At 43.9% G+C, this 26,801-nt stretch overlaps 1 long non-coding RNA gene across 6 annotated transcripts; it reads right to left on the bottom strand.

Moving 5' to 3' along the window:
• Nucleotides 1-20,108: 20,108 nt before the first annotated feature.
• LOC119364475 lies at nucleotides 20,109-26,795 on the bottom strand. 6 transcript variants are annotated; one of them, XR_005174948.1, is made up of 8 exons: nucleotides 26,612-26,795; nucleotides 26,070-26,180; nucleotides 25,786-25,923; nucleotides 24,858-25,032; nucleotides 24,120-24,421; nucleotides 23,477-23,548; nucleotides 22,934-23,005; nucleotides 20,109-20,452 (listed from the first exon to the last, which is right to left on the bottom strand). It is a non-coding gene; the product is annotated as an uncharacterized LOC119364475 (long non-coding RNA). The 6 variants fall into 6 exon arrangements; XR_005174949.1 differs by having other exon boundaries at nucleotides 25,786-25,918; XR_005174945.1 differs by lacking the exon at nucleotides 26,070-26,180.
• Between the last annotated feature and the right edge of the window lie 6 nt (nucleotides 26,796-26,801).

Genomic DNA, 26,801 nt, shown 5'->3' with positions numbered 1-26,801 from the left:
ATTATTCATGGAGTTGTGCGTTGTAAAGCATAAAGTAAAATCAAATAATGGCAATTCAGCTAGAACAAAAGTTTGGGCAGTTATGATACAGAAGATTCTAGAACAAAGGAGAAGCACTTGTGTTTTGAGGTTTGTGCATTATGCTTAAGTTCAACCATGGAGTTCGCTAGATTATGCATGTGGAAAAATCCGGTGGGGGCTAGAAGATGGTGCGAGGGGCCAAGTGGAGGGGTACTATGAAGGAGTGCACAAGTGAGAGATTGATATTTAAAGAGAGGGGGCGAGAACATGCACTATTGCGCGCAGTGACGGAGCCTTGAAAAATAAATGAGCTAGGGGGGCAAGCATTGCTAATCCTTTACAAGGAGGGCCAATCCATCAACTTAAACCATTTTACCATTAATTGTCTAATGATCACATTCATATTAGCCTCAATATATAGTGATGTTGGGGGGGGGGCAGGGCCCTTGCTGCCCCCCTTTCTTCCCCACTGTGCGCGTGTCTGAGAGATGAAGCGCAAGGCATGGATGATGAGAGGGGGACGTTGGATATATAATTAATGTGGGTGTATTAGCTATGTAATTGTATATAGAGAGGTATAGATTGATCGATGTGGACGTGGGAAAGAGGGTGAGACCTCACTAGATATATAGATTGATCTGTTTGTGTGGAAAACTGTGAAAGACCTAGCAATATACACACACACATAGAGGAACATCGATCGTTGCACATGCACATGACAGATAAAGAATGCCAATATGATGGAGAGGGGAGGTGTGTGTGTGCCTGCATGGGAGACCGACCTGAAGAAAAAGCATGCATGTGTGCGGGATAATGCCGACTGGTAGTGTGTGTGCATGCATGCACGAGAGAAACTTAGTGTTACAACTATAAAGAGAAGACCACTGTGTGGGTGTAAAAGACTAGGTGAGGTCATAATCAATGCAAAGTTGAATTCAAATATTTGAATAAGAGATCATGATGTTTGAAACCTATGCATGCATGAATATAACTAAGATATGCGCGGTGTGGTTTGGAAATGAGCATGTTGTACTGTACACATATTGAACAAGGTCAGACTGATTTGAATTTGAGATACCGATGGCAGACATCGTTTGGCCACATTGCATCCGTGCATGGACACACTATTCTAATTGGAGATGATGGGTGGCTTTCACATCACATATCTATATCTATACCCCTATATATATTATATTATATATTTTTTATATAGTGTGCGGATAACTTTAACTTTGAAAGATGGTCGTTGGATGATGCCAATCTGATGGTGCGGAGATGGCAAATTTGAGCACTACTAGCCATTGGATATCATCTAGATTCCACCAGATTTTGCCACATGTACAATCTAGAAGACTCCATGGTTGAATTTAAGCATAATGCACAAACCTCAAAACACAAGCACTTTTTCTCTGTTCTATAATTTTCCGTATCAGAATTGCCCAAATGTTTTTCTACATGATATGCCATTATTTGTTTTTTACTTTATGCCTTACAACGCAGAATTCCATTAATCTTAAAATAGATTAGCTTTCTTATAAAAACTAGATGATTTTGAATGAAATGAACTATAAGAATTAAACAAACATCTACATCATGCATGTATGACTCAAAGCTTACATGCTATAATGTGGTATTTATTCATAATTTGGTTGCCAAATCTCATGCGTGCAATGTACGTGTACCCTACTGGTCTAAATGGTGTTTGTGTGGGTGTTGTGCGTGTTAAACACATTGTACGTAGTATATCATACATGGTTTAGATTCCGAACATCTAGCTAGAGCATACATGTACTATGATTTGAATTCAACATAAAATGGATACATATATTTGAATTTGAGATTGTATGTACATGTAGTTTGTATTTATATAGGAATTTACTTCTCCTATATTCATGTCATGTGTTGTGAAGATAATATTTAGATGGTTGTATAACTAACCCGAGTACAATTCCATTCAAACAGGGAAAATGTACTCAAATTTAGTCCATATCCTGGACAACACACATTGTTTTTTTATTGTTGAGGAAAGTGCAAATTGTTTTGGTACTGTACACGTTATGTTTGTTGTCCCGATTTTTTTTGTTTTTTTGTTGTATTTGAATGCATTTCTAGTAATATAGTAAAATGGGACATGGCTCTCTCTAGTGATGAGGTGCGAATTGCCTTTTTTGGTACACGTTAAGTTTGTTCTCCGGAAATTTCAAGTCACGCCTTGTTATGCCGAAATTTGAAGCTTGCGTCTCTGTCTATCGTCCTGCGAAACTCCCGCCTCTTCAACCCGCGCCTTGTTACCCTGAAATATTTAAGATATATCTTTGTCTCGTTGTGCTCCGACAACTCCCTCCATCTCAACCCGCGCCTTGCTATTCCAAAATTACAATGCGCGCAAAAACTCCCACCTCCTGTGAAATCCCGACACGCGAAATGCCCATGATACCCCTCAACCGGAAGAACCTCCTAGCTCAAATTAGTGGGGGTAATTTCGTAACTTACTCCACCTTTCGGACAAATGCATCCCTAAGCCATGGTTCCCCACTCCCATCCCATCCGCCCACCCATTCGTACACCGAGGCCGTGAAAACCCATGAAGCCCCACACCCTCCTCCGTCCGCCACCCAGCCGGAGCCTCTTCCCCAACGACATCATCCACAGCAACACCTCAACGTCCCTCATCCGCCATACCGGATGAGGATCCGTCGTTGATCCCGTCGTCCCGCCGGTTCAGCCACCCCGTCCTCCACCTCCAAGGAGCTGCCCCGACGTTCCCCTTGTCTTTCGTGCCACCTCCATTCCCACACCGACGTCTTCACCTGCACCACCGGAAGAGTAGCATCATCACCGTTTCCTCGGATGAAGCTGCGGCCTAATCGGCGCCACCAAAGAGGTTGTACACTAATCGCCGCATTTTCTTCTTGATTCGATATCACGGTGCTCCCAGTGCTCGGTCCCGAGCCGACATGGCGCGGCTCCATCCACGGCGGCGTCGCCAACCACTTCATCCATGGCATCACTCCCTCGGCGGCGACGTCCACATCAGTAGGAGCTGCTGCTGCTTTAGGTCTCGCTTGCGGTGCTGCTCTGCTCTTGCTCTTGGTCCCCTGCCTGGTCTGCTCTTACTATTGCTCTTGCTCTTGCTTGCGCTGCTACTCTTGCTCTTGCTCTTGCTTGCGATATTGCTCCGATTTAGCTACACTTCAGTCGACTGAATCGACTTTTGGGTCGGTCGATTTTCAGGGGTAGGGGGCTCGCCGGAGTTAAGGAAAAACTAGCCGCAGTAGGGAGGGGGGATCGCCGGAGAGGTACCCCACTATCTATCTTAGGGTTTAGAGTGGGGGCGATGGTCACGGCGGTGGTGTGGGGATCACCGGAGAAAAAGCTCGGCACGGGGGGGGAGGGGGCTAGAGGGATGGTCGGGGCAGCGGCAGACCGGTTATGGGTAGTGGTTTCGGGGCGGGCGGCGGGGGGGCGACAGTTTGGCCGGTGGTGGCTGGCGTCTCAGGGGGGTGGAGGTTGAAGATGAGCTGTAGGCCCTTGATTCCGTATCCAACGGCTAGAAAATCGATTGACTAGAGATGAAAAAGTCAGTCGACTGAAGTGTAGCCTCACCTGATGCTGCTACAGGACCAGCTGCCCCGGCTATCGCACGCACTGCTGCTACTGCTACTGCTTTTCTGCTACTAGTGCGTACAGTTTCAATAGTACATTTCAGTTTCGACAGCAAAATTCAATTTCGACAGTTAAGTTCAGTTTCGACGGTTAAATTCAGTTTCGACAGTTAAGTTCAGAGATGAGCGGCTGATGTATTTTACATCTAGCACTTTGTGGTTATGTATTTTACGTCATCTATTGGAGATGCTATTAGAATTCCACTCAGGTTAACGTTGTCTCTCTTGTCCTGCTTCAGCCTCGGCATTGTACAGCTCACCGGAGCTGCTCCAACGACCGAACCCTCCATCACAGCGGAGCAGTACCCCGGGCTCCATCTCTAGACGCCTAAGATCTTCTTACCCTCCTCCGATAGCCAAGTCAGCCGGAGCATCCTCACCGACCAACCCAATCATGCTGAGATCGACATGGCTTCGCCAAAGAGGTTGTACACTTGTTGCATCTCTTTTTTACTCTACATGTTATATATATTGTCCACTGAGCACACGTAGTAATGTGAAATACGATTATTTTATCCTACTATATGACAAGTAGCGAGGTACTAGGCAACTTAGCTATCTGTGATGGACTCTCTTGAACACCATCATTATTTATCTCTGCGCTTTTGAGCTATGCATTTGTCGATGGGCCTGGGAGTTGAGCTAGCAGGGCAGTGGCCTGGGTCCAAAGTAATAGATGTAGCACAAAAACATTTTTTAGTGTAGGCTTTTCCTTGCTCAAGCCTTCCTACTATAATCGCCAGTGCTTGAAAGGAAAAGTGAAGGAAAAACATATGAATTGGAAAGTTTCCAATGGTACTACTATTCATGAATTTGTTTCAAAGGAATGGAGCAAAGGAAAATTGTAGGATTTGTTCCTTTAGTGTCTCCTTGAAAGAAAAACCATAGGAATTTTAATTTCCACTTGTCCTCCTTTTCAAATTCCTATTCATGAAGCACAAGAAAAAGAGATAGTAGCATAATAGCATTATAACCGTACATTTTCTTGTGGTTTGACTTAATCTCACCATGCTTCTTTGCATCCTGTGATCTTCCAATTCTTGTGAATCAAACACCCAGATTGGCAGAAATCCTGTGTTTTTAAATTCTCTGTTTTGCATGTGCATTCCTATCCTATTTTTGTCTATTTCCTATCCCTGCATTGTTAGAATCCTCAAATTCAAACAAGCCCTTAGACAATTACTTCTATTACAGATATGTGTCAAAGAAAACCTTGTGTGGTTTGTCCTGCTCCTGCTGCGCTGTGTTCCACCCCAGCTCAGCTGCTCCAATGACGGAAGGGTTCACCACAATAGGGATCCGCTCTCTAGACTGTCTTTTGCCGCCTCAGATCTTCTTCCCCGCCGCCTGCAGCCACGACAACTGCATTACCATCATCAACTGAGCAGATGACCTTGAGGACTACACGGGTCCGCAAGAGAGGCCGCACTCTTCCGTGTCTACTTACGTTATGCATCACTTAATATGATGACATGCTACTTTATCGTCGTGTTCACCTATTAGACTCCGAGTCAGGTCCAAACTAATGCTGCAACATGAGTTTTTAAATGGTTTTGGGGTACATATTGGGGCAGCAATCAGTACTATCTGTCTACTATCTGGTTAATCTCGGGTGTCTACTATGAGTTTCATGTTGGGTGTAAACAAACATTAAAGGAGCCATTATCTGTATATTTTAACTAAAGCTATTATCTGCCTGCTATCATTGGTTTTGGGTCTATCCACAGTTTGCTACCATCACTCTGGATTTTTGCATGCACCTATTATGTGTTATGATCCATAAACCTTAGGGTGACAGTAATTGGGATACTTTCTGGTGATGACCATAGTTTGAGGAGTTCATGTATTCACCAGGTGTTAATGCTTTGTTCCGGTTCTCTATTAAAAGGAGGCCTTAATATCCCTTAGTTTCCTTATGGACCCCGCTGCCACGGGAGGGTAGGACAAATGATGTCATACAAGTTATTTTGATAAGCATGTATGACTATTTACGGAATACATGCCTACATTATATTTATGAACTGGAGCTAGTTTCGTATCGCCCTAGGTTATGACTGTTATATGATGAATATCATCCAACAAATCTACCTATCCAATGCCTACGAATTTCCCACATAATGTTCTTGCTAAGTTACTACTGCCATTGCTACTATTACAACTACTACAAAATTGTTACTTCTGTTACTGTTACCATTGCTACTGTTACCACTATTATCAAAACCATCATATTTATGTGCTACTGATCATTGTGCTGCAGATATTTAATCTCCAGGTGTGGTTGAATTGACAACTCAATTGCTAATACTTGCAAATATTCTTTGGCTCCCCTTGTGTCGAATCTATAAATTTGGGTTGAATACTCTACCCTCGAAAACGGTTGTGACCCCATATACTTGAGGGTTATCAACAACTCTCCTTTGCATAAAGTCCCACCCATCCTCTAGATCGATGGTCTTTCAATCTTGCCTTTGCCCCACAAGCCGCCACCATCGTCATAGCCATTGGTTCTCATACTGATGGCGTGCGCAAACCCTAGAGGAACCTGGGCTTAGTCACGTCCATCACCATGTGTGGTTTGTGTCGTTTGAGGAGAGAGAGATGGGGGTGAGGGTGGGGCGACCAGATTGTGATGAGGGGTTCTCCCACTGATGTTTCGGTTGGAGAAAAGTTTTGCTTCTACTTCTACGGGTCGAGGAAGGTGGAGTGAACACGGGGTCCAACTCTTCGCCATATGGGGTCAATCAAACGAACGAAAATATTAAGATGACAAAAATGCACGAGAGGGTAGAGAAATCAGGTAATGGGGATGAACTATTTAGGTATTATAGATTACTCGCACATCATGGGCACAAACGAGATGAGATAAAATATGATGAACATGGTGATCTCACATAAGTTAACACAAGATTAAATCCACTCCAACTATTATATTACAAATGGATAGGGTTGAGATGATGATGATGGTGATGATGATGATGATGATGATGATGGAGCCCTCTTGATGCAGCGTTGCAACGACGAAGTCCTTGGATCAATTCCTCCTCTGGATGCCCTCCGGAGGCTAGGGTTCCACCTTCTGGATGTGTTTCAGGTGACTCTCTTTGTCTGATCCCCGATCCAACTTTAGGAGGTGGAAGTAGTGGATGAGGAGGCGGCGGTGGCGTGTCATACGACCGTGCATACGAGCGTGTGCGCTCGCATGCTAGGACGACTTGTGGGACTAGCTGCAGGGCCTCCTTGTTTCTCCCATTGCTTCATTCTTTTTATGGTAGTTAATTATCTCATTGGATAATGTGATTCCACCATAAATTCCCGGGACTCCTTCCAAAGAGCTTTATTTGTTCCAAAAGCCGTTTCCTAGGAAAACCAACAAAAAGCAAATCGCGAACATAATAAAATTCCACAAAGCCTACTGTGTAGGCACAAAATAACTATCAAAATTATCATACATTTTGGATTCATCATAAGCCATGAACATATGCTCCCGTTTGTGGTCAATTTATGTGATATGAAACTAACTTCATAGTCTATATGTGGTCAAATGGCACCTGGTAAATTGCCACTGGACACGAAAAATGAATATATTATTTGTGCTACACTTTGTTCCTTCTGAACTATTACAATGATAATTGGATAGCCATTAAGCTGCACTAATAGGCTAGTGGCTCTCAATGGAATTTATGTCCCTATCAGGAAGATATAAATGGCAAAGTGCCTCCATGCATTTGGTTTGTGGTGGTTCTCAGGGCATCCATAGTGTGAGTATTTGCTGCCTCTAAGATTGCCTCCAAGTCTGTAAAGTTTTCCTCTATACATTGCATCCTCAGCCTCTAAGCAAAAAATCTTATATCTAGAGCCATCTGATAACTTTATGGAGCAAGGTTGCAACGAGAGTACTATGTCGTGTGGATGCAGTCTGTTCCTCTCTCCCACCTACTTCCCACTCCCACATACTAAGTATATGGACTTTATTTTAAATCTTAAACTTCAAAAAACCATATATTTTAAAATAAAAATATGATAAATAATCCATATGAACGTGTGTCTTACTTTCAATGACATCTTCAAAACAAGTTCACTATTTAATACTCCCTCCATTCGAAAATAACTGGCGTGGTTTTAACTAAGACAAGTCAGATATTTTTGAGTGGAGGTAATATGTTTTGATAGTTTTGATTTTTCTAAATACAGTGAAACATGTGTGAAATGCATTATTACATGATGGTTTTCGCATGGATATATAACTACGTTGTTTTCTTGGACACATTAATAAGTTTAATAACGATGGAAAATAACTTATGCAAATTGGCCTAAAACAAGTCTAACAATCATAGTTTTTATTTTTTCATCAAGTTTTCAAATTTATTTTGAAAATGATGAAAATATATTCATGGTTAGTCTTGTTGAAAAGATCTCCTCGTCAGCAACGCAAATATATAAGTCACAAATCAAAATTTTCTTTAAAGACAATTATTTGAGGTTGAACTTAAAATGCATGGGAAAATTAAGGAGAGAGAGGGAGAATCTACGTAGGGGATAGGGTGGAGTAGTTGTGCTAGCTATCATAGTGGATTTAATGGTGATGCCATGCACGGGATCACGAAAAAGCCGGTCTCCACATACACAGTCTCACCGATCCAGGAGGTGGTTTGGAAGGTGTGGGCACTGAGGGAGTCCAGGATTAAGGGGTCCTCGGACAGCCGGACTATATACTTGGTCCGGACTGTTGGACTATGAAGATACAAGATAGAAGACTCCGTCCGTGTCCGGATGGGACTCTCCTTTGCATGGGAGGCAAGCTTGGCGATTCGGATATGTAGATTACTTTCTCTGTAACCGACTTTGTACAACCCTAGTCCCCACGGTGTCTATATAAACCGGAGGGTTTAGCCACAACAATCATAACCTCATAGGCTAGACTTCTAGGGTTTAGCCACTACGATCTCGTGGTAGATCAACTCTTGTAATACTCATATTCATCAAGATCAATCAAGTAGGAAGTAGGGTATTACCTCCATAGAGAGGGCCCGAACCTGGGTAAACATTGTGTCCCCCGCCTCTTGTTACCATTAGCCTTAGACGCACAGTTCGGGACCCCCTACCTAAGATCCTCCGGTTTTGACACCGACATTGGTGCTTTCATTGAGAGTTACACTGCGTCATCATCAGAAGGCTTGATGGCTCCATCAATCATCTACAACAACACAGTCCAGGGGGGATCTTCCTCCCCGGATAGATCTTCGTATTCGGCGGCTTCGCTTTGCGGGCCAACTCGCTTGGCCATCTAGAGCAGATCGATAGCTACGCCCCTGGCCATCAGGTCAGATTTGGAAGCCTGTATTTTGTGGACGATATTCGTGGAGACTTGATCTTCGATGGGTTCGAGTCCATGATGGCTGTACCCAGCCACCACGATGAACATGACCTAGATCTGTCATCTGGCCGTGCGCATGAGATAGCGCCTATGACTGCCCTGGCCCTAGAGCCGGAGCGGACTGCATCGTTCGAAGACGAGAAGCTTAGCCCCGCCACAGAGGCCGCAGTCTCAGCGGCACTCGGGCTGCACATAAACCTAACATCGAGCTAGGCTTGTGCCACCGGAACCTCGGACTCGTCTCCGGCCATGGGTTTCGGACCGCGTGCGTCCGCGTCCATCGAACCTGATTGGGCGCCGGTCTTGGAGTTCAGCTCCGCGGACATCTTCCAGCACTCGCCTCTTGGCGACGTGTTAAACTCATTGAATTCCCTCTCCTTGTCAGGGGACTCTCGGCCGAACTATGTCCGGCTCAAATGGGAAGCGGATGACGAAGAACTTCATTTCCCACCCACCACCCACTTCATTGCCACTGTCGAGGACTTAACTGACACGCTCGATTACGGCTCCGAGGACATCGCGGTATGGAATACGATGTCAGAGAGGAGTAGGCACAAAAACCACCACCCTTAGGGCAGTGGACGGCTACATCCTCATACAATATATACATGGTGGACACATCTAAGGAGAAGGAGGCTGACGGCGATAACAGCATGCCTGTCGATGAACCTCCCAAGCGTCGGTGTCAGAAGCGCCGACCTCGATCCGGCAAAAGAAAAAATAGCAACATTGTCACGGACAACGATGATAATCTGAACTAAGCCGAGGACCCCGCAGACCCAGCGTTGGAGCAGGGCGTGCGAGAGGACGTCGAACACAGTCCGGAAATGTTGTATGACCACAGCGATGCCGACGATAGCAATTATCAACCTGTCTCTGAAGAAGAGATCAGCCTGGGCGATGATGAATTCGTCATCCCAGAAGAACCATTAGAACAAGAACGCCTCCATCAAAGGCTTATCGCCACTGCAAGGAGCCTGAAGAAGCAGAAGCAGCGGCTTAAAGCCACACAAGATACGCTCAATGACAGATGGAATGAAGTGCTAGACGCTGAGGAAAAATACGGCGGTAATCGACAAACAAAGAGCTATCCTAAACGTAAGCTACTGCCCGAATTCAACGATGGCGCTATTGTGCCTATCCCACCGAAAAACAATACGGCCGACAGGCTGGACCGACCACCTCGCGGTCGAGACAGAGCGGCTAGCAATGCCGTACACAAGCCCGCACCCCCTCCCTGTAAAGGAAGGAAGGTTGCGGCCCAGGACCAGAAACACGATCTACGTGAGGACCTGGACAAAAAAGCTGGCAAAACCAGGTTCATCTATGGATCTAGAGAATGTGCTCCTACACGGGATCATGATTATCAAATGAAATATGCCGACCATTTACAACCGTCGGACCCAACCCATTACACAACCAGATATAGGGGTGCCGCGCACCCCCTGTGCTTCACCGATGAGGTGCTGGAACACGATTTTCCAGAAGGGTTCAAACCAGTAAACATCTAGGCATGTGATGGAACTATGGACCCTGCAGTTTGGATAGAAGACTTTGTTCTTCACACCCACATGGCTCGCGGAGATGATCTCCATGCCATCAAATATTTACCCCTCAAGCACAGCTCGGCACTGGCTGAAAAGCCTCCCTGAAAATTCCATCGGAAGCTGGGAAGAACTTGAGGACGCCTTTCGGGCCAATTTACAAGGGACCTATGTCCGTCCCCCGGATGCAGACGATCTAATTCACATAATCCAACAACCCGAAGAACCAATCCGAAAGCTTTGGAACCGGTTTCTCACTAAGAAGAACCAAATCGTCGACTGTCCGGACGCCGAAGCCTTAGCAGCCTTCAAACACAGTGTCCGGGACGAATGGCTAGCCAGGCACCTTGGCCAGGAAAAGCCAAGGACAATGGCAGCCTTAACTACACTAATGACCCTCTTTTGCGCGGGCGAGGACAGCTGGTTAGCCCGTAGCAGCACCAGCGACCCCGGCACATCCGAAGTCAGGGATGGCAAGGGAAAACCACGACGCAACAAAAAAAACATCAGAACAATGAAGAAAGCCCAGACAATACAGCGGTAAACGCCAGATTCAGGGGCTCCAGACCCGACCAATGGAAGAAGCCATTTAAAGGCAACAAAGACAGTCCATCCAAACTGGATAAAATCCTAGACAGGCCCTGCCAGATCCACGACACTCCCGACAAACCAGCCAATCACACCAACATAGAATGTTGGGTCTGCAAGCAGGCCGGCAAACTCAACGCCGAACATAAAGGGAAGGGACCTCAGAGTGAAGACGAGGACGAACCTCGCCAACCGAACACGGTGGGGCAGAAGAAATTTCCACCAGAGATCAAACCAGTGAAGATGATCTATGTCACCCATATCCCAAAGAGGGAGCGCAAATGCGCACTCCGAGACGTCTACACTATCGAGCCCGTCGCCCCCAAGTTCAACCCATGGTTGGCCTGTTCAATCACCTTTGATCATAGAGATCATCCGACTAGTATCCGTCATGGGGGTTTGGCTGCCCTAGTGCTCGACCCAATAATCGACGGATACCACCTCACTCGAGTCCTCATGGATGGCGGCAGCAGTCTCAATCTGATATATCAGGACACTGTCCGCAAGATGGGGGTAGACCCATCAATAATCAAGCCAAGTAGCACTACCTTTAAAGGAGTTATACCGGGCGCGGAAGCCCGTTGCACGGGCTCTCTAACATTGGACGTTGTATTCGGCCCCCTCGACAACTTTAGAAGCGAAGAACTAATCTTCGACATTGCTCCGTTCCGAAGTGGCTATCATGCACTACTCGGAAGAATGGCCTTTGCCTGTTTTAATGTAGTCCCGCATTATGCTTATTTAAAACTCAAAATGCCTGGACCACGTGGCGTCATCACGGTCAGTGGAAATATGGAGTGCTCTCTTTGTACAGAAGAATACACGGCGACTCTAGCAGTCGAAGCACGAAACGACCTATTCAAGCCGAGCCGCTCCTCGGTCTTTAACAACGCGGGCACAGCTAAACGTGTTTGATTCGTATTGTGTTTTGAGATTTATGCCCTCACCACCTGCGCTCTTTCCCCGTGACGGATTGCCATACGTGCCTTGATACCAGGGTCTAGCACCAGGGGCTGTATGCAGCCCGGTGTATATTGAAAAGTCCGGACACCTGTAGGGAGAGTTCGGCGTCGCGAGTTTGGCCTTATATGCATCAGCTCTGAATCATGTCTTTGGTCAATAGTTGGGTTGCCCGGCTCCTGTGCTTACTACCTTACGTTCCGCTATATCGGCTAGGGTAGTAAAGGGAGAACTACTGCGATTGTGCCTCAGTACCACTCGAAGAGAAAGCCAAAAACTGACTGTCATGATGTGGCGAGAGCTGGTCAACCACTCGAAGACTCATCGGAATCTTAGTGATTCCCCCCATGTTAAACGAAGGACTGTTCTTTGGTCATGTATGTAAACGCACCGTATTCGGATATCCGCGGACATACCAGGGGCTATATAGTAGCCCCACCGTCAAACTCCTCTGGCTAAGTGAAAGTGTTAAAGCTCTATAGTCCAATTGCCTAGTTCGCCGCACTAACACCTCCTTAACGGACCAAGACATTGGATCAAGTGTGATCAAGTGCTTTTCCGAACACCCCCGTGTTATACGCGAGGGGGCTGAAGCCGACGACTGCAAACTTTCAGATTGTATATATAAAAAAGACAGCTGCACAGGAGGCACCAAAACTTTTCGGGTAAAAAGTATAAAAACATAGCCTTAAATATATTATAATATTGTTATTACAATTTTGATACACTTTACTCGAACATAATATTTTTCGAGCACTGACCCTCTATCAAGCCAGAACCCTCTAGGACATCTTCAAAGTAATGTTCTGGCATGTTAAGGTCCTTGCCTTCGGGTGGACTCTGCGCTACAATATCGGTGGCCTTCATCTTCGCCCAGTACATCTTGACACGGGCAAGGGCCATCCGTGCACCTTCTATGCACGTTGACTGCTTCACAGCGTTGATACGCGGCACTGCATTAACAAGCTGCCGCACCAAACCGAAATAACTATTCGAAATGGGTTTAGTTGGCCACACCCAGGCTATGACATCCTTCATGGCAGTGCCGGACATCTTGTGGAGCTCGGCCCACTAGGCCATCTGTTCGTTCAACAGTGGACGCTTCGGCGTGTCAAACTGCGACCAAAATAGCTTTTCCGTCGCATGTCCTTCTTGCGTGTGGAAAAACTGAGTCGCATCAGCAGCACTCTTCGGCAGGTCCATAAAGGCGTCTAGAGAACTCCATAGTTGATTAAGCGGCACATACTTCGGATCACCAAACTTAGTTTGTAATAAAAAGGGCTTACCAGCCGCAACCTCCCCAGCTTGTCGGATCTCCTCCCGAGCTTCTCTAGACTCAGACTGGGCTTCCTTCGCCTCTTGTAAGGCCTTGTCAAGATCGGCCATTTGGCCTTGTTGTCTCTCTCAAGAATTTGGCATCGGCCAGTGGCATCCTCCAGCTCAAGTGCCATAGTAGATATTCTCTTTTCACACTGATGCCGAGCAATTTGCTCGGCTTTTAATTTGGCGGCCACCTTTTCAGCGGCCGCATTACTCATCCTGGCTTGCTCCTTGGCCCGGGCAAGTTCCGCCCGAAGGGTTTCAACTGCGGCGGCACTATCCGCAGTTATGCATATACAAAGTCTCAGTATCACGCTTATTTTACAACACTAGCATGTATTGAATGTCCCAAAGACATACCCTGCGCCTCATCAAGCCGCATGTTAATAAGCGTGATGTCATCATCTACCACATCAACTTTCTACTTCAGATGTGCTACCTCGGTAGCTTGGGCAGTTGCCACGGATGTAACAACCTGTGTTTCACTCAGTCAGATCATTTCCTGGGCATATAATTTTTATCCTCTGATCGCCTCCCTTCGGATGTCAACCAGAGTCTCAGGGGCTACTATCTATACACAGGTGCAATTTGCATTTATAATATAATTCAAGTTACACTACGTACCTCAAAGCCTCTTAGTAGGTTCGTAAAGGCTTCATTCAATCCGCTTTTCATGCACTGAACTCTTTCAACCACCATACCAATCAAGGTACGATGTTCCTTCATGACGGACGCATGTTGCAACCTGTCCATCAATGTATCCGGCGCCCCCGAATCCAAAACAGGTTGCGTCGTCCCTCGGACATTGGCAGTCCGGGACTTTTGTTGTTCCCCGTAGGGGCCGCACACATCGGATCATGGGCGGCCGAAGTATTACCTCCGGCCCCGGTCTTCACTACCTCTCTTGCACCACTCGTTGGTCGGGAAAGATCCTCCGGGATGACACATCGGCGTCGTCTACCTTATCAGGCAGAGAGACCTATGGAGGCGTCTAGCTCTCCATCATCTCCGGAAGAAGATCCCTTGAAGAGGAGAATTGTTGACGAGGCTTGCATGCCGGACTGCAAACATGTGTTTAAAATATTACCCTTACAACCAGGAAAGAATGGGACATGTTTAAAAACACCCTGATTCACTTACGATTCGGCTAAGGGCATATCTTTGTGGGGTGACTGCATGTCAACATCACCCCTGACTGGGATACCTTCCCCGCTTAGAGATTTCTCTCTTCGAGTCTTCTGAGGCGGCCCTTTTCTCCCCACGAGGAGAAGGGATGTCAGTTCACCCTTCCCTTCCACCTTTGGAAGTGGAAGTTCCAATCTCCCCGGACAAATTGCCTGGTGTGCCTCCAGAATGGAGGCCGCCTTGGGCCTCTTCGTCCTCCTCCTTATCTTCCGCCACCGGCACTTGAAATGGCGTCGGAGCCAGCATCCTTGTTAATACCAGATCAGCTGAGTCTTCGGGAAGTGGAGCCGAACACCTGATTCTCTCTGCCTTCTTTAGCCAGCCCTGGCCGAGTAGAGTTTTATCAGTACATTGTCATGAATAATCAGACTAAACCGTGTTCAGGGGTCAAGTACTTATCGGAGTATCCGGATGGTTGCAGTCAAGACCATGTCTTCTGTAGTATCCGGCCACTGTTTTCGTGCGTCGAAGAACAATTTCCACATCTCTCTGAGCATCGTGCCAGAGAGGTGCTGGAGAGTCTATGGACCTTCCAGATTAAACTCCCACATGCGGAGAGGGCGTCACTGACAGGGTAGGATCCGGCGGACTAGCATTACTTGGATTACATCGATGAGACCGGTGTCCTTCTCAATGAGGCTCCGAATGCGGATTTGCAGCGTTCGCACTTCATCAGTAGATCCCCAGTCTAGCCCCTTGTTAATCCACGATGCGAGTTGTGGCGGGGGCCAGACCAGAACGCAGGTGTGGCTGCCCTCTTTTTACCGCGGGGTTCCGTGATGTAAAACCACTCTTGTTGCCATAAGTCAGAAGATTCTGTGAAGGAGCCCTTCGGCCAAGAAGAATTGATAAGCTTGCTTATTGAAGTGCCTCCGCACTCCGCTTGTTTCCCATTGATTACCTTCGGTTTCACGTTAAAGGTCTTAAGCCATAAGCCGAAGTGTGGGGAAATACGGAGGAAGGCCTCGCACGTGGTGATGAACGCCGAGATGTGGAGGAAGGAGTCCGGGGCTAGACCGTGGAAATCTAGCCCGTAATAAAACATGACCCCTCGAACGAAGGGATGGAGAGCAAACCCAAGCCCTCGAAGGAAGTGAGAGATAAACAAGACCCTTTCATTTGATCTGGGAGTGGGAATAACCTGCCCTTGAGCAGGAAGCCTGTGGTAAATTTCCGCGGTCAAGTATCTTGCCTCCTTGAGCTTTGAGATATCTTCCTCTGTGACAGAAGAGGCCATCCACCGGCCTTGAAGGCTGGTTCCGTACATGGCTGGAGGCTCTAAGTGATTGGATTGACCCATGAGTGTTGGAACTTGAGGTGGGAGGTAGAGGGAAGAATTAGCGTGGAAGAAAGAGGACGGGCCTTAACCCCTTTATAAAGGAGACGAATATCAAGCGTCCCCTCCGTGGCCTTAAAACATGCCTATTCCCGAGGAATCATGCCAACAAAACGGTTGGGTTATCCATGCCCGTGTTGATGAAAATCCCGCAATAAGGGGACACGATCTCTGCTTTGACAAGACGTGCCAATAAAAACCGCCTCCCGAAAAGTGGAGTGGCAGGCTAAGAAACGATTCAAAATAATGGCCGGGTAATGACGTAATGTCGTGCTACCAAAATTGTCGGCGGATTGGACTCGTAAATATTATACTCTCTATGATTGTTTGTGGAACTTGTTTTGCAGAGCCGGACACATTTTCTATGTTCAGAAGGTTATGTTGGAATATTCGGAGGAGGAACCTGCCTTGCAATGCCGAAGACAATCTGCGCCCCGGACTCATCGTCGTTGAAGCTTGGTTCAGGGACTACTGAGGGAGTCCCGGATTAAGGGGTCCTCGGACAGCCGGACTATATACTTGGTCCGGACTGTTGGACTATGAAGATACAAGATAGAAGACTTCGTTCTATGTCCGGATGGGACTCTCCTTTGCGTGGGAGGCAAGCTTGGCGATTCAGATATGTAGATTCATTTCTCTGTAACCGACTTTGTACAACCCTAGTCCCCCGGTGTCTATATAAACCGGAGGGTTTAGACTTCTAGGGTTTAGCCACAACAATCATAACCTCATAGGCTAGACTTCTAGGGTTTAGCCATTACGATCTCGTGGTAGATCAACTCTTGTAATATCATATTCATCAAGATCAATCAAGCAGGAAGTAGGGTATTACCTCCATAGTGAGGGCCCAAACCTGGGTAAACATTATGTCCCTAGCCTCCTGTTACCATTAGCCTTAGACGCACAGTTCGGGACCCCCTACCTGAGATCTGCCGGTTTTGACACCGACAGGCACCGGCCAAGATCAAGTTGTTCGTGTGGCTATTCTCCATCAACATGCTGCTCACCGTCGACCGGCTCATGGCAAAACCTCGAAACCAATGTCCATCTCTTCCAGGAGTGTCCTTGGGCTCGTGAGCTATGGAAGAGTGCAACATCAAGATTCAACCTTCCATCAGGCTACTCATAATGGGGAGTATCGTATACTAGTATCATGCATATGATACTAGTGTATGATACTACCTTCATAGTGCATAGTATCATAGAGTAGTATCATAGATGACCTTATTTATGGTCATGCATGACACAAAGTAGTATAACATTTATTATGTTACGGTATCTACCTATATTACTCCAACCCTATCTCTCTTCTTTAATTCTCTGCCGCATCATCATGTTTGCTATTCCCGAGTGCATGATACCGGCTATGATACCCCCACTATGGACAGCCTCACTCGATCCCACCAACTAGAAAGACGCGGGCGGCACCACCGATTGGCTAGCAAACATTGTCGTGGCTTTGCCCCACCAGAAGCTTGCCTGATCCTGGCCGCATGGTCAACCTTGAATGAACGGAATGGTAGAATCTTCAGGGGCACTGAACGCACATTGCAGGAGGTGTTTGGGGTCATTTGCGACAAGGTCATGGCCTGGCAGATGGCTGGTGGGAGAGACTTGATTCCGCGAGAGTAGACCGCACGTAGTCTCCGTTTTCTATTTTTCCTTTTCCCTTTCATTTTGTCTTCCTTTTGGCGAGCTCGCTCGTCTTTGTGCAGTGGGTGCTCTTCCGCCTATGTCCTCTTATAATGCAAACGCGGTTCTCTTGCGCTTCCTCAAAAATACACAATAGCACAAATCCATTACTTAGCATGCATAATCAAATTAGTATCTCTTTCCTTATTTTTGGCTAGGATTAGGAGTTTTATCCTTAAGATCAATTTTCATAAAAGTGAATTGTTTTGCTTTGGCGACGCTCAAGACGAGGCCCACCTATATGCTAAACTATTCGGATGCAGGTTGGGCCAGTTTCCGATCACATATTTGGGGATACCGATACATCACCGGAGACTCACGAATGCTGAATGGAAACACGTCGAGGATAGACTGCAAAAAAGAATTAGTAGTTTTAAAAGGTAAATTGTTGTCTCTGGGTGAAAGATTGGTCCTCATAAATTCAGCACTAAGTAATATGGTACTATATATGATCTCCTTCTTCCAGTTCCCGAAAGGAGTTTTACATAGATTGGATTATTTCCAATCAAGATTCTTTTGGCAAGGAGATAACGAGAAAAAGAAATATCGATTGCCTAAATGGAGTGTGGTTTGTTGTCCCAAAGACCTTGAGGTTAAGAATAGGGCCCTACTCGGGAAATGGTTGTTTAAATTACTAACGGAAGATGGTTTATGGCAAACCCTCCTAAGGAGGAAATATGTGGGTTCCAAGGCGGTATCCCAAGTATATTGGAAGCCTGGGGATTCACACTTTTGGACAGGTCTAATGGCTACGAAGAAATATTTCTTCTGCATCCTTCTCAATCAAGGACGGCTCAGAAATTAGATTCTGTGAGGACAAGTGGCTAGGAAAAGCCACACTCCGGGAACAATATCCAGCTCTGTACAATATTGTGCATCACAAGGGTGATACTATCACCATGGTAATGGAATCATTTCCACCAAATGGGACGTTCAGAAGAGATTTAATTGGACCCAGACTCCAATCGTGGAACATCTTGCTCCAGCGGTTGTTCACGGTGCAATTGTCACATAGGTCTGATGTATTTCGTTGGAACCTACATGGGAATGGTCAATTCTCAGTGGAGTCCATGTACAGAGCTTTGCTGCAATCCGATGTGCCAGTTGATAATAATAATAAGATTTGGAAGATGAAGATACCTCTTAAGAATAAAATCTTTGCATGGTATCTTCATCGCGGTGTCATTCTTACTAAAGCTAACCTTATTAAGAGGAATTGGCTTGGAAGTCCTCAATGTGTTTTTTGTCACCGTGATGAGACAATAAAACATTTATTTTTCAATGCAAATTGGCTCGTTCTATATGGTCAATCATCCAAATAGCTTCTGGCTTGTATCCTCCTTGTAGTGTTGCTAATATATTTGGCAACTGGTTACATGGGATAGATCACAAGTTTAGAACACTTCTCGGGGTGGGAACGCTTGCCGTTATTTGGTCGTTATGGTTATGTAGAAATGATAAGGTTTTTAATGATAAAAGTATTTCTCTGATGCAGTTATCTACGGATGACCGGGACTCTTCGTTTATGGTCTTCTCTACAACGCGTGGAGAATCGAGACCTAGTTGCGAAGGTGTGTACACGATTGGAGGTTACGGCGAGGGATACTTTTACCCAATATGGGTGGCAACATGATCTTAGGATTGGCCCCCCTCTGCTTTAATTATGCAGAGGCCGGGTGTAATGTTCAATATTTTAAGTAATAAAGCGCCCCTTTTCGGAAAAAAGGAGTTTTATTCTGAGTATATACATATTTACTACTACTATTTATTTTTACTCTATTACACTAAGAGAACGGACCTGGTTTGATCCTTCCTATATGTAATTGTGTTTGTCATGACTGGCAGAGATACCCTATAGCATTGCATTGCATTGCATTTTTAAGGCATATTTGAACTAGCTTAATTCCTCTAATAATTATTAGGAGTATTATTATTTTTCTGACCGATTCTTCTTGTTACTGTTTTTTGGTAGAGAGGAATAAATATTCCGTTGTACTACTCCATCCATGCATCAACATGTCCTGCTTACATTGCTGCGATTGAAGAGTTTTGTCCCGACATATTGTGAAACTAGATCGGAAACACGCCTTGGCGCCCATTGCCCGTCCAAGCGTCGTGACCCGGCATGTATAAATCTTGTACATCCAAAGAAAATTACAGCACTCTTTCAGGACTAATGAGTTTACTATAGATCACAAACAGTAGAGATATACCAAAAACATGGTAAACTGAGAATACTAAGTCAATAGGGTAATTAATTTGCAAGCACATGACAAAATTTGTTCCAAAAATACTGAGTGGCAGTGCCAGATAAGACAAACTGGTTTGCATCAAGTTCAGTACAAAGCAAAAAGGTTGAAAATATCAAAAGCCTAAATGTTAATCTCCAAATTCAAGAACCATGCATCATCGAAAACATAATATAATCAAAATAGGAAAACTTTATATATAGATCATTTCATTATTACTTATAAGAGATACACAGAATAGATAGTCCCATATCAGAACATTCAGTAGCATGACAAAATAAAAGTTGATTCATGTAGATATTAGAACTGAGATTCTCCAAATGTCATGTCTCGGTCATGAAATATATTCTTTATCAGATTTGAAGTACCACAATGGGCTAACAATCACTGTCAATGTAAGGTACTGTATGCCTTTCTTCTGCTTCATATGAACTGAATTTCTGTATTAATTTGATGCATCAGTTTTCTCTTCACTTTGTCACAGTAGAGAATTGCCCCGTTTTGATTTTAAAACTCCGCTGCACAAGTTAATATAATGAAAATATAAGTGCCAAAGATAATGAAAATGTTTGCTTCCTATAAACTTATAAACATAGGAGTGACAACTTAAACATGCGGTGCCCTGAGTGTATTCTATCTTTAGGCTTGCAAAGATAGGATGGCTTGCATGAGAATATCAATGCCAAAATCATCTGCGACTCACAAAAATGACAGATCATAGATAAAGTAAAGTGTCTTGGTGCAAAGCTATATACATTCATGCATTTCGTTGTTATAATTATGGACAAACTATTAACAAAAGAACATAGGAAGGTGTAGCGGATGCCGATGCTACTGAAGCTCATACCAAGTAGGCAACTTCCCATGCAGAGTATATGAACTGGCAAGAAGAGAAAAGGAGGTGGAGCACCACAATACATAATTTATTAAACTAAAGAGCACTACAATATCCCAATAATTTGAAGGAGCAATTGTATGCTTGATCATGGTCTCAACAGATGTGACTTTGGTACATGTAAAGTGTCTTGATGTGACTTTGATCATATCATTTGAATAATCACGATCTTGAATTATGATGGTTCATATTGATTATAATCAAAGAAATCAACCAGCTATGTAAGCATGATAGTTATCAATAGAGCCACATCACACCAGTTCTAAATTTCATGATAGGTGCTTACTATATTTTCTAAGATTGCCATGCATCTTGTTAGAATCAAGAAATACATCTATACGCCAGCAGCTAGTGCTCCCAAGGGAACTGAATTATGCTTGTGCAGCGCCATGAATATTGAATATATATGATGGACATGGTCAAAGTTCTAAATCATACCTATATTCTACGAAAATATTTACCTGACGTGATCCAGTGTGTTGTTACAAATACAAATATATATTTTTAATCAATTATTTGTACATCTCTAACCTCTACGCTCTAGCCATGATTACATTGTATCTATGAAGTTCTTAACTTTCTCTTCATTTATAATTAGAACACAACACACTACCTTGATATATCCCCTTATTGACAGAGATCCTAAAAAACATCAGGCACATAAGCCTAAAACAAAACAGTGGTGATTACCTTGGAAAAAGATCACTTTGACCCCTGTCTTTCTACATTAATCAATGAACCAAATTCTACTCTAGATGGCCACATCTTGCCCATTCATATTTTTTTATAAGGTGTGTTGACCGGGTAACCGACTTTTAGTTCTATTAGGTACTATAAGCATTAGTTGATGCAACATCAATGAGAAAAAATGGTTCCTTAAATAGATAAGCTTTTTGGAAAATTCACATGGAGAAAGCAAGGAATCTCATCATGCTGCCGAGGTAAAGCATCTGATAACCCAAAAGGGACAACATAATAATCATGAAGGAGAAATGCCAAATGAGACCATAGAAAAGGAATGCAGAAAGAGAAACCAATCAACTTAAGAGGAGAGGCAGGTCTCGCCTTGGCGTACGTTGCCCAGTCCATCCCGTTAAGCGGTGAGGCGGAGGACCACAGTACATAATTTATTAGACTACAGAGAACTACAATATTGCAATAATTTGAAGAAGCAATTGTATGCCTAATCATTATCTCAACAGATGTGACTTTGGTACATGTATTTCTTTGATCATTTTTTATCTGAATAATCACAATCTTAATACTATGATGGTTTAGTTTGATTATAATCAAATAAATCAACCAGCTATGCAAGCATCATAGTTATCAACGGAGAGCCACATCATGCCAGTTTTAAATTTCATGATAGGTGCTTACTATATTTTCTAAGATTAGCTGCATCTTATTAGAATCAAGAAATACATGTAAAAGCCAGCAGCTAGTGCTCCCAGGGAAACTGAACTATGCTTATGCAATGCCATGAATATCTATGAATATCTAAATATATATTATACTGACTATATATCATGGATTTACTTTGGTTTTTCAGCTGTCGTCATCAAAAGTTCTAAACCTGACTTATATTCTACAAAAATATTTACCTGGCGTGATCTAGTGTGTTGTTGCAAATACAAATATATATTTCCAATCAATCATTTGTACATCTCTAACTTCTACGATCTAGTCATGATTACTATGTATACTATACCGAAGCCATAAATATGAACAATTTCAGAATTGAGCGAGTGCACTTATGCTCTAGTTATCAATGTATAGAAAGCTGGATCCTGGTTAAAATGTTTTCGAAAAGATCTAATTTATGCAGGACACAATTGAGCTACTCCCTTTGGACTAAACGGAAGCACTAAACATGGCTATAACACACACACACACACACACACAGAAAGAGAGAGAGCAGCATCCATAGATAAAAATATGGGCAGAGGGGGGTAGTAAGTCACAAATGGATCTTTTAGAATGATTTATAGAAAAGGCATTTGGGCATGACTGAGTAAAATGAAAGTGGATCTTGAAGAATAATATACTAAGAAAAGAACTCTTGAGAGACTAAATATCAAAATGGTTGAGCGATTTACATTTGTACCTTGGGTCTAACTGCTTGCTCAGGTGTATTTCCTTACTTGGTAATCCCTCTTTAATTCTGCCCACCAATCATCTGAAAGAAGAGACAAGTAACACATTTGAGTAAAACATATATAGCAAACATCCACAAGATTTCTTACAGTCCAGGAACGCAAAAAGCAGAGAAAAGCATGGCCCATCAAGGGTCTACAGCAAACAAGTAAACACCAGCGGCTTTGCCTATCTAGCTAAACAATTTTTCTTTGTTCTTTTCTTTTTGCTCAATTTTGTAAAAGAACAATCAATTAAAAAAATAAGTCACCAACATAAAGAGTACACTTACAAAAAAGAACTCAACCATACTGAAATAGTTCCAAAACAACATAAAAGAATATGTGATGGCATTCTTTGGCTAATGCAAGGAAATTGAGTTTCAGTTTGATATGGATGTCTCATGGAGTGTGGTGATTCTTCAGCATGCTCTTGAAGGCGATCCTAAGAAACCAATATGAATAACTTCCAAGTACATATCATGATAAGTAAATGAGATATAGACATGAGCTACCTCAGGTGATGGTGCGTTTGGCATTGTCGTCGTCATCCGAAAGCAGCATTGGTGCATTATAGCACATGGTTCCTAACCAAGACAGAAAATAATAGCAAATATAAACCCATCCGACAACAGCAAACATAAACCCATCCGACAACAGCAATGGAGAGACTTATGTATCCAGTAAGGCAATGGACAGGGCTGGTTCATAATACATACATGCACACAAGCTTAGATTTCAGTGTAAGCTACAAACAAGAAGTAAATCATTGTGCAATGTTAAAATTAGAAGAGAGAAGGGAAAAGATTGATTAGTAAATATATATATAGCTGCACACAAATTTAATTGGATTGTTGGCTGAACAATTTCTCTAATGTACATCTTTAAAAATACATTACAGTAACCTGGCCTAAAACTTAGATTCTGTGTGATGTTGCTTTGTTCATTAGTGAACTTTTGGGATGCTTGCCTGAATAAATTGGGATTGCATAGGACCATAAGTATGCAGTTCTTGAGAGCTAAAATTGATCCATAATTCCATGTCTACGGATGCAACAATTCAGCTTAGACATTCAATTGTAGTCAGGTTCAGGTTCAGTCTATTTCATATAGTTAGCAAAAGCAAGACAGGAGTATAAGGTGCAGGTTTCTGTACACCTCACACTTTATGCATATTAATCTTTGCCGCACCCCACCCGCCCCCGCAATATCCAACCTGGTATGAGACATTTTTTTTATTTCATACATTTATACAATGAAAAGCAATGGTGCAAATGTTCAGTATGTTACAACAAAAGTGCAAAGGTTCAGTAGTTCACAATAATACATTCAGCTATCTAAGCATAGTTCTCACGAAGAATACTTGTGTGGGATAAGGGAAGCTAATGATGCATGTGAGGCCACAATTCAAGCACTCGCCTACAATGAACCCCATTCAAATCCACTGAAGCATCCAATTGCTGCAATAGACCAAGAGGAAAATAGCAAATTAGCTCACCGGCTCACCAAAAGGTAAAAAGAAAAACAATGAAATAAAATCCAAGAACACGAACCTACACTACCATGGGTGAGTAGATAACGAATAAATTATCTCATATTTTTAGTATAACTAACAATTACTTTTACACATAGTAATCAATAGAGTATTTGTAACCAAATGCATCTTTATTCTCGTATGTAGTGCAATGGACATAAAGCAAAATGTTAGAACTCTTTTCAGTTCCTAGACATTCTCATTTGTTAGGCAAATTGTTATGTACATACTTTCACATTGCTGCTACAATTCACCTTCTCTGCCACATCACCGATGTTTTTGCACAAATAAGAATCTCAAAGAACTGAAAGTACCAACACAAAAGCAATAAATAGGCATTGCTTCAGAGAGAGAAAAGTTACATTGGGCTTGGGCTCATTTCTTCCATGTCCGGCGGCCTTCCGCTCGAGTTCCTTCCAATATCATCCCAGGAGTCTTCAAAAAGAGCATTGTATATTTATACAAATTTCTTTCGCGTAGAGTGTCCATGACCACGTGCACAACTTTGTTCGGTACCGTCGCATGGGCATGGTTCCCCTGCAAAAAATATAGCAATACGAGAGATTACATAATCATGTAGATATAATATTGTAGAAAAGGACCTAGCATCAATGCATACTTTTTGGGAACGGGACTAAAAGGCAATGATATATAACAATTGCAAGGGCACAATTCCTCCTATGAAAGGTACATGTGCCTAAGGTAGCTTCTACAATTTTCTAAAGCTAACAACATAGAAAAGGGCCAGCCACCACTTGCGTGTTACCACTGAATAAGTCTATAATTTTGTAACATAAAAGGATCAGGCACCCTTTCCCACATCAGTTTGGCCATATTAACCAGGGCTGCTAGAATCAAGCGGGCCTTTTTCTTTCTTTCAGCAATGCTAACACTAACATGAATGCAGGTGGATATTTTATTACCTTAAATGGAAAAGAACATTTAGTAACACAGGATCTAGCAGCACCCAGGAGCAAGAGATTCGATACTGTACTTCCCCTAAGCTGGTACTGAAGGCATATAATATATTCGTCAAATTTAGGTATTCTGTGATGGCCAGGTTATCAATGTAGATGCTTTACAAATGTGTCAAAAGTGTTCTGTCTCAATGCAGATGCAGTAACATATATGTATTCTGCACATGCAATATTCTTCATATATTCTGCAGATACATCAACCCTATTCTTATTATAAAGATGGCCAGGTTATCAGTATTCTTGTTTTAACACAAGTTCAGTCAAATGAGTACAGATAGATGTGAGCTACTAAAACATGGTGGTGGCATCTCACCTTTAGAACAACACAGAGCATGTTGGACTGCCATCCCCGCTGGAATCTGGGTGACCACCATGAGTGCCGGGAGGATCTCCTCTTCCTCCTTCCTCACCCTCTCTTCTTACCACCCCATCTCCCTCTCTGCCTCCTACTCTGACACAACAAGAAGTTAACAACATCAACACTGCAGAATCCAACCAATATATCTGCATCGTCAAACAAACATCCTACCAAAAAATTTAACTGTCAGTCAACTATTTCAGTAAATAAATCATGAACCATAACTTTCTATTAATTACCTTCCATTAGTAAGAAAAATGGCCCAGTTACCATCATAAGAACGGTAGGCTTGAGCCCCAAAAAATTTCAAGCTTGACCAAAGAGTGCCACCAAATAACAGGTTCCTAGTACTACAGCAAAAACTAACTTCAGTCGAGGACAACAATGAGAAGCAGCACCAATTGAGACACACAACCACACAGATTCTTGTAAGCCGGAAACGACAACACTGAACCTCACAAGCTTATGCAGAGAACGCCATGTAAAATGAGCAACGATTACCGCTACAACACTGAACCTCACACGCTTATGCACGGAACAATATACAGAATGAGCAAGCGCTACTACACACTGATTTGTACTATTTCCATCCACACTTGGCCTCAACGCCAAAATTCATGGCTGGAAAGAACTGAGCCTGGCACTACTCCCCTGAGCCGGAAACAACAACACCGAACCTCGCAGGCTAATGCAGAGAACGAGCTTGGCACACCCAAGCCGAATTCCCGGTCTACAGAGCTCAAATCAAGCGAGAAAAATTAGCAAGAGGGGGGAAATCAACCTTCTGGTCACCACCTCCCGTGGCGAAGCGGAGGCCGCTCGGCTGGATGTTGATGGAGAAGATCTGCAGGCCGTCATGGCGAACCCAGCCGGGCTTCTCCGTCAGCATCTCCGTGCCCTCGAGGTAGGGAAGAGGAGGGCGCCGTCGAGGCCGCGGACGAGGAGCCGGGAGGAAGCCGCGGTGAGGCACG

Source organism: Triticum dicoccoides, chromosome 2B (assembly GCF_002162155.2).
Source record: "Triticum dicoccoides isolate Atlit2015 ecotype Zavitan chromosome 2B, WEW_v2.0, whole genome shotgun sequence".
Classification (NCBI taxonomy): domain Eukaryota; kingdom Viridiplantae; phylum Streptophyta; class Magnoliopsida; order Poales; family Poaceae; genus Triticum; species Triticum dicoccoides.
This window is presented reverse-complemented; position numbering and strand designations above follow the sequence as displayed.